This window comes from Dermacentor andersoni, chromosome 4 (genome assembly GCF_023375885.2).
Source record: "Dermacentor andersoni chromosome 4, qqDerAnde1_hic_scaffold, whole genome shotgun sequence".
Classification (NCBI taxonomy): Eukaryota; Metazoa; Arthropoda; class Arachnida; order Ixodida; family Ixodidae; genus Dermacentor; species Dermacentor andersoni.
The window spans coordinates 205,664,310-205,674,135 of NC_092817.1; positions in this window are offsets into that span (position 1 = coordinate 205,664,310).

A 9,826-nucleotide genomic window follows, 5' to 3' on the forward strand; every position below is an offset into this window, starting at 1 on the left:
GTCGGGTTGAAAAGTTCACTCCCCTGCTGACCTTGTTTTGCATGTAAAAAGTGGGAGTATTTTTTTCGTCCATATGAAGGTTGCTGGGGAGGATAGTCGGACTATTTTTTCACTCCCTTCACGAAGTTCTTGCGGCTATTCCCGAGAGTTATTCCTGAAAGCTCACCGATTATTGCACCAAGTGTCGTGTTTTCCTGAATATCTCGCATCATCTTGAATCGGTGGAACCATAATTCCTCGTAGCGTAGAAAACAAAGACAACCAAACGTCGGGACTGCTGGCTTGCTGCGGCAGCTGGAGCGTCGGCGGAAGCGAACAGTTTGCATGCACGTGCAAACGAAGAAATACGGCCATGCTCCGTAGGCATCTTTCACTATTCGGCCAACTGACAATTTTAAATTGTTCAGTTGTGGGCGGCCAAGCAAGAACTTACGGGATCCGCACTGCCGTGCGTAGTTCTCTGCGACCACGCTAAAGTCAACACGGCAATATTTTTTGCCGATGCGCTGCCACGGCATGTTTTCCAATAGCGTGGCCGGGCCTGTCGCAGAGTATAGGCTTAACTGGAAGGGTCGGAGCTTGTGAAGGCCTGCGGAGTATAATGGCTGTATTTAATCACATGATCTTAAGCAAGGTTCTAGATCACGTGGCTTTAAACTCCCTGTAGATGGTTTCTATTCGCGTGACCTAAAACTCCGTAAGTCGTAAAGTCGGCTAATTACATCCTTTTACTAGGTGTCTTAGAGGTGGTAGGAGAACGATGTAATATAACGCACTTAACTCTAGCATGCCACATCAATCTTTTAGTACAAGAGAATTTTCAAAGCGCATGAGCGGCGAATGCTCAAGTCTCGGCTAATTGTTGCTAACAGTGTATTGTCGCGTTGTTGTGACGGTGACAAACGATGCAGTGTAAAAACTATGAATTACGAATGTAACTCTTTATTGAGCAAAGTTGTGCCCAGCAAAACAGATCCATACACTGGAGAACAACGCTTGCGGCGAGAAAAGTCGGTGATCGTTGAAAATGTCATCAACAAGTTCAACGCGTCGGCTTTTATACATGGATCGTCGAATGTTCCAGCATACTCGCTGGTGCCCGCGTGTCGTCCAGAAAGTGCTACACAATTCGCGTCGCATATGCAATCAGGTTACACAAGGTTCGGGGACAACACACAACTGATACATAACGTTCGAGAAGCTTCCGATACATGCAGGTGCATCCTGCGCCCAGCGATAACGTTTAACATTTGTTAGCCGCTAAAAAAGCGGGCAGCGGAGAAAGATAAACAAGTACACGTCTCAATATCCTTGAATAAATCATACAGGAGCTGCCACTTTACCGGAAAATCAGTTCTGCAGAAGCCTGCAAGATGGACAAATACTCATGAAAGGGAAAAATGCCTGACGAAGGTAAATGTTTCAACTGGCAAGTTTTTTCTTTTTTTTTTTTTTTCCTGAGAAATCTCTGTAGGGGATTTCTCTGTAGCTTTATGCTACAGTTGGGTGGACGATAATCTTTGCCTTTCACGAACAAGGTGAAGGGCGACCAAGGGGTTCTAGAGACTGTGTTATTAGACGAAAACAACATTTGTATTTTTGAGACTTTCTTCTGCAGAACTGTGGAGTCATTTTACTTGTACATTTTATGTACCATGTATTTCTTTCGTCATAGTGTTACTGTCAAAATGTTGCATGAGAAGTTCTGCTGCTTGTGTGAAAACGTTATTTGATATGTAACCTTGAACCCTGTATGTTGTAGGTTAGACACATTCAAGACCGAAAGAGTAGCGAGCGCATTCAATTTTGCGTCAACCTGTCCTTATGTCATATAAAATAAAAATAAGTTAGATTTTGTTAATCACAACAATATGAAGCCAATAGATAATCAAGCCAAGGAAAGCCCAGTGGAAGTATTTTGAAGTTAAAATAGAAGTGTAGAAGTAATGAAATTAAAGAAAAATAAAGCTGGCGATAAAGAACTTGCCGCCAATGGAACACGAACGCAAAAACCTCGCAACAAGAAAAATAAATTGAGCTGTATTGGTGAATTGCGCTTCTACAATGCCAGAAAAGCGCTCTTGCCGCTTAGGAGGCTTGGTGAGCCAGAAAAGACGCACAAGCGAAAGATGGGTGACGGCGCCGCTTTGAGCAGCAGCTCAGCCTCATATCATGTATTCTGACGGTGTCTCGTCGGGCCTATCCTTACAAGAGTGCTGACTGCATTGTCTGCAGACAGAGTCAGAGGCGTGAAGATAGCAATTTGAAAGAGCATTTTCTGCGCCACAATGGCCTCAATACGAGAAAGTAGCTTGCCATTTATGACATCACACTGCCTCACCTGCGCATGGCTTTAGGAGCGAAAATCACGAACTGGAAATTTCGGCCAGCGTTCTGACATTCAGTAATCAACCCTTAACCGCGAGGTCAACGAGTATAAATGCTTAAAAGAACATATTATCAGTCAATTAAATTGATATAGTAGTGACTCAATAAAAGTCGATAGCACACACATACAGATCGCACTTGCGCCTCATAGTATACCTGATGGCCGTACCTGATCTCACTGTACCTGATCGCCTTCCGTTTTCTAGTACCTGAGATCACTGATTCACTCTGCTTAGGAAACTTACTCCTATAGGGTAGAAGCCATATGGTCGCTACCATGCAGGAGCAACTTTTTTTTAAGCAGAGTGACTGCCAGGGCCTCAACTACTAATTTACGCCACCAATAAAGTTCACTTGTCTCTCTGCTCCTATTGGGTTGGTATGCTTCACCAATTATATTTGGTTAATGTTCGCCTTCACTGTGCGCTTGTCTGACAGCCAGAAGAAATTCACACACTAAATTATGAAGTTTTTTACCTTCCAATGTCACGATCTAATTCTGAGGCACGCCGTAGTGAGGGACTCCGGAATAGTTTCGACTTCCTGGAGGTCTCTAATACGCATCCAAAGCGCGGCACATGGGCGTTCACGGCCAGGATTTGGCCCCGGGCAACGCCACCGCCGCACCACGAGCAGCCGCGTCTCCAAGAGATGGCTTTCAATTAACGTCGGTTGTGAGTTAACACGCCTGGCTTGTGTCCTTCGTTGTCCGAATTATTTCTTAAGCTCGTTCACGGCGTCCAAGTATCCATCAACTCTCACAACGAGGCTCCTTGCTTAGTTTTGTTTTTTTGCAGTCCCTGAAAAGTGCGTCTATTGCGGGTGCACGCGAATAATTGATGTCTTGTTGTGTGCAGTTTGTTGCGTGGCGGTTAAAATCCCGCGCAAAGAGCCTGTCACGTGCTTGGCGCACCACAGAGCACGCAAACGAAGGCGCTATGGGAGAGAAGGTGACGCGCGAGGGAGGACTCCTCTGCGCGCTCGCCTCTCTCTTCGGCGTCGTGTTTCTCTCGTGGGCGCTGTTCAAAGTCCGTTAATGGCACCGGCCGCCTAAAATGTTTGCTAAACAGCCGCCACGCGAAATGCCCCCTCCCCCCCCCCCCCCCCCTCCCCAGCCGGCACACTGCCGATACGCCTAACACATCGCAGAGCCCCTCCACCGGACGTGGCGTGCACGTCAGCCACGGTCACGCGACCTTGTCGCCCCGGGAAGTTCCCGCTAGGCGGCGACCGTTCCGAAACAAACAGCTCCCAAATGTGGTGGTCAGGACGACGTGGTCCTTTTTCTCGGTGTATTATATTCGCAGTGGCCCCAATGCCCACTAAGCTGACTCTTTCTGCTGCATACTAAGCGCGAGGAGACTTTGGGCGGCACTGCTTGTCACGTCTCTCTCACTGCAGGCCGCAAGACATCCCTTGTGACAGCCTCGAAAGGAGAGAGTATTATAATGGAGGGCGCGCAGATTTTGCATTTTCTATATACACTGAGAGACCTCGACACCGGTTCTTCTCGTGACAGAGGGGGCCACAACACAGATTAATGGTAGACGAATCTTTCGCCATACTGCCAGAGTGCGCCAGAATAACATCTAAATCCACGTTGGCGTGCTATCTCCCGTCTGTAGCGATATCCTTTCCGAGCTTATTGAATGGCACAAGACCGTTTGCCCCGTCTGCACCAAGAGCTACGGATGTCTTGGCGTCTAGCGTGTAACAGAAAGTTATTGCTCCAATTTAGCATCACGTTTCGTCAACAAATGCAAAGCTGTAAATGTGAAGAGCAAAGCCAACATTGATAACCAAGACAGCAATAGCGGCTTTACATTGAATTTTACCTTTCTCCCGTTCTTTCAACCAAATCATTGAAAGAAGAACTGTATTTTCTCCCATAAATTTGCAATGAAAAAGGTGACCGGGAAAAAATCCTCTCTAATGGCAGGTTCACAGAGCCCCTGCCATACAGCGGTGGTGAAAACAGGGTACCTAGCTCATAGCCATAACATCGACAGCGGGAGCAATAACGCAACATTTAAATGTGATAACAAACAATTGTTCCACACGCGCAGATTTGCATCACACTGAACGCACCACGTGCAGATATGTGCCAGTTATACAATAACTTCGGCACATGTCGTATTGCTTTCAAAACGTGTTGCGCATAGTTAGATGGGAAAATGCAGTGAAATACACGCATACAACACAAGAAAACTGAACAAGACACAATCAGCGACCAAACACAATTATAAAGCAAAGCTTCTTTAATTTTTCACAAAAATAATGCTCTGATCTTCTTTTCTTTTGTAAGGAATGAAAAGTCGATTTGTAGTGAGTCGTATACCATTTTAATGTTGTTGGCAAGATATGTCGTAAGCCATAAGCGTAAGCGAGATGTTGTCGTAAGCGAGAGAAAACGGCGTTTCGCTCCACGTGCACCAAATTGAGAAAAGCGTCCAACCTGCCAGTGGTGCCTTCTTGTAAGAGCATGGTAACTTGTAATTATACTAGCGGAGATTATAAGGATCTTATGTTTGCAGAAAATAGAGGTGGTGTGTTCTCAAAAGGAAGCATATGAAATCACCCAAACCACCTTTATCTTTCTTTTTTTTTTTTGTAGCCATGCTCAGTTTGCTTATATTAACTACTGTGGTTTTACTCCATACCTGCACACAGTAACATAGATGCGAGTTAGAAAAAGCATCGTATAGTAATCGTTTTATTCCCCACGTGAGAGCGTGTCGATCACAGTTCATTAACCCAACGCACCTCATTTTGACGTTATCGCTTTTATTTGTTCATGCCATGGAATCCTTAAAAATAGTCCTTCAATATTTCGAAAACTACAGGGGTAAGCCTCAAGATTTGAGAACGCATACTCTATTCATCAAACACACTCTGCTGAAAGCAAACCCGATATACTATTATAGGTTATTGCAACATATCAAAACTAACAATCTGTATATATATTAAAACCATCTGAATCAAAATCTCACTATTGCCTACGCAAAGAAACTAGGGAAACTCCAATGTCTTGAAGAATTTGCGGCAGACAGCATTTGGATCACCAGGTTCCTCAATTATTAAATCGCCTAAATTTACCTGATTACAGTAAATTATCTAAATCCATAAATATGCCCAATATAGCACATGACATGCAGTATAGGTGATATTTATATTTTAGCATTTTATGCTGTAACACACTGTTATGTCTTCTTGTATTTCAATTACATAATACATTTATGTTTACCGTGTTATTTTCCAGACTGGGGAAATTACATCTACAGGTTCACAGTCAATCTGTATCATTTTTCTATATTGTATGTATTTCTTCCGTCATTCCCCCTACCACTCTGTTTCAGTTTTATTTGTATGCTAAGTTTACCTCCGTACTGCACAAATAACAATGATTAGATATGATATCAACAATGTATTTCATATTAATTACCACAGTGCTGAATGCGAATAGGAGCGGGAGCCATTTGTCAGGCCGTTGTAGCCTTTTGCTCCTGCTCCCGTTTCTGTAATAGAAGCAAAATAAACCTTCACCTTCCCCTAAAGATGACACCAAGCGTTTTAACACGTTTTTCAACACGCATAGTGTACGGACCTATAGGGTGAAGTTTTCCGGTACTGCAACCCATGTTCTACGCGAACGATATACAAAGCGCTAGAATTGTTTGTTTGTTCAATACTAGGCTGTTCCCTTTGTATCATTGATCAAGGGTACCGCTTAACGTAGTTGCTTGTGTTTGAATACATTATAAATATTTTCCCTTAAAGCAGACTGTGCAGTCATCAGCGTTACTAATAAGCTGACAGGTAATATTAATGTTTATCATGCCACTTATATAAAAAAGGAATAGAGTAGCAATACAATACTCCTTGTAGTCCTTCTGTCCTTATTTTTCTCAAGCACGATTTGCGTGTGCCTATTTCAGACTGATTGGATTCAGATTAGATTCGTCGACCTTGACTGATCGAAGGACCGTGGTTCGAATCCCGGTGCCACGCCATTTTCCACCGGATAAGAAAAATCCGCGTGTGGATAAAATTGCATAAGCAGGCCTGAAGAGCAGCCTGATCCCGGTGTCCAGAACCGGTAACGCATTCTCTCACCAGAGCAGGATTGGCCACCCTGGTGCAGCACTTGGCGACAACCTCCTATATGAATACAACAACCAAACCCCAGCCCTCAGTCCCCAGCAGCCGCGAAGCAACTGACCACGGCGGCAGTCATACCTGTAACGCAGCAGAGCGTTCCTGGCTCCGGACAGGCCGCCATGGAATCTGAACCTGGCAACGTTTAACGTTAGAACGTTATCTGTGAGGCGAGTCTAGCAGTGTTATTGGAGAAATTAGAGGGTAGGAAATGGGATATAATAGGGCTCAGTGAGGTTAGGAGGACAAAAGAAGCATATACATTGCTAAAAAGCGGGCACGTCCTGTGCTACCGGGGCTTAGCGGAAAGACGAGAACTAGGAGTCGGATTCCTGATTACTAAGGATTTAGCTCGTAATATACAGAAACTCTATAGAATTAACCAGAGGGTGGCAGGTCTTGTTGTGAAACTTAATAAGAGGTACAAATTGAAGGTCGTACAGGTCTACGCCCCTACATCCACTCATGATGACCAGGAAGTCGAAAGCTTCTATGAAGACGTGGAATCGGCGATGGGTAAAGTCAAAACAACACGCGCTATACTGAAGGGCGACTTCAATGCCAGGGTAGGCAAGAAGCAGGCTAGAGACAAGTCAGTGGGAGAATGTGGCATATGCTCTGGAATAGCAGGGGAGAGTTATTAGTAGAGATTGCGGAACAGAATAATATGCGGATAATGAATACCTTCTTCCGCAAGCGGGATAGCCGAAAGTGGACGTGGAGGAGCCCGAATGGCCTGACTAGAAATGAAATAGACTTCATACTCTGCGCTAAACCTGACATCATACAAGATGTGGACGTGCTCTCCAAGGTGCGCTGCAGTGACCATAATATAGTAAGAACTCGAATTAGCCTAGATTTGAGGAGGGAACGAAAGAAACTGGTACATAAGAAGCCAATCAATGAGTTAGCGGTAAGAGGGAAAATGGAGGAACTCTGGATCAAGCTACGGAGCAGTTATCCGGCTTTAACTCAGGAAGAGGACCTTAGTGTCGAAGATATAAATAATTTTATGGGCATCATTAAGGAGTGCGCACTAGAAGTCGGTGGTAACTCCGTTAGACAGAATGCCAGTAAGCTATCGCAGGAGACGAAAGATCTGATCAAGAAATGCCAATGTACGAAAGCCTCTAACCCTACAGCTAGAATAGAACTGGCAGCACTTTCGAAGTTAATCAACAAGCGTAAGACAGTCGACATAAGGAAGTATACTATGGATAGAATTAAACATGCTCTCAGGAAAGGAGTGAGCCTAAAAGCAGTGAAGAAGAAACTAGGAATACGCAACAATCAAATGTATGCGTTAAGTGACAAAGCCGGCAATATCTTTACTAATATTGATGAGATAGTTCAAGTGGCTGAGGAGTTCTATAGAGAGTTATACAGTACTAGTAGCACCCACGACGATAATGTGAGTGAGGATAGTCTAGAGGAATTTGAAATCCCACAAGTAACGCCGGAAGAAGTAAAGAACGCCTTGGAAGCTATACAAAGGGGGAAGGCAGCTGGAGACGATCCGGCAACAGCAAATTTGTTGAAGGATGGTGGGCAGATTGTTCTAGAAAAACTGGCCACCCTGTATACACAATGTCTCATGACCTCGAGCGTACCGGAATCTTGGAAGAACGCTAACATAATCCTAATCCATAAGAAAGGGGACGCCAAAGACTTGAAAAATTATAGACCGATCAGCTTGCTGTCAGTTGCCTACAAAGTATTTACTAAGGTAATAGCAAATAGAATCAGGAACACCTTGGACTTCTGTCAACGAAAGGACCAGGCAGGGCTCCGTAAAGGCTACTCAACAATAGACCATATTCACGCTATCAATCAGGTGATAGAGAAATGTGCGGTATATAACCAACCCTTATATATAGCTTTCATTGATTACGAAAAAGCGTTTGATATGGTCGAAACCTCAGCAGTCATGGATGCCTTACGGAATCAGGGTGTAGACGAGCCGTATGTAAAAATACTGAAAGATATCTATAGCGGCTCAGCAGCCACCGTAGTCCTCCATGAAGAAAGCAACAAAATCCCAAAACAGAAAGGAGTCAGGCAGGGAGATACGATCTCTCCAATGCTATTCACAGCGTGTTTACAGGAGGTATTCAGAGACCTGGATTGGGAAGAATTGGGGATAAGACTTAATGGGGAATACCTAAGTAACTTGAGACTCGCTGAAGATATTGCCTTGCTTAGTAACTCAGGGGACCAATTGCAATACATTCTCACTGACCTGAAGAGGCAAAGCAGAAGGGTGGGTCTACAAATTAATGTGCAGAAAACTAAAATAATGTTTAACTGTCTCGGAAGAGAACAGCAGTTTACGATAGGTAGCGAGGCACTGGAAGTGGTAAGGGAATACATCTACTAAGGGCAGGTAGTGACCACGGATCCGGATCATGAGACTGAAATAATCAGAAGAATAAGAATGGGCTGGGGTGCGCTTGGCAGGCATTCTCAAATCATGAACACCTGGTTGCCACTGTCCCTCAAGAGAAAAGTATACAACAGCTGTGTTTTACCAGTACTTTACCAGAAACTTGGAGGCTTACGAAAAGGGTTCTGCTTAAATTGAGGACGACGCAACGAGCTATGGAAAGAAGAATGATGGGTGTGAAGTTAAGAGATAAGAAGAGAGCAGATTGGGTGAGGCAACAAACGGGAGGTAATGACATCTTAGTTGAAATCAAGAAAAAGAAATGGGCATGTGCAGGAAATGCAATGATGAGGGAAGATAACCGATGGTCATTAAGGGTTAAGGACTGGATTCCAAGGGAAGGGAAGCGTAGCAGGGGACGGCAGAAAGTTAGGTGGGCGGATGAGATGAAGAAGTTTGCAGGGACAACATTGCCTCAATTAGTACATGACCGGGGTAGTTGGAGAAGTATGGGCGATGCCTTTGCCCTGCAGTGGGCGTAAGCTGGCTGATGATGATGATTTTGGTATACTGATATTTTTCATCTAGATAGTAGCGACCAAGTTAACAACCCGAAATCCATATAGTTCAATTTTGTTGGACAATATATGGCATAGTTGACATGATCGAATTCTTTGCTGAAATTCCGGTACAGTCCTAGCGCCATCATCTTATTTTCAGTGTTATCTAATATAATCCCGTTTTGAAGCAGGAGCGCCTGTTCTGCGAACCATTTTTTTCTTAGTCAACACTGGCGGTTAGACGTAATAATTCTGTGGAAACCCGCAAGGTGGATAGAAGAAATTAATAAAGGGGAAATTACACATCCACCCAGGCGTAGCAATTGCTACAAAGGAAACC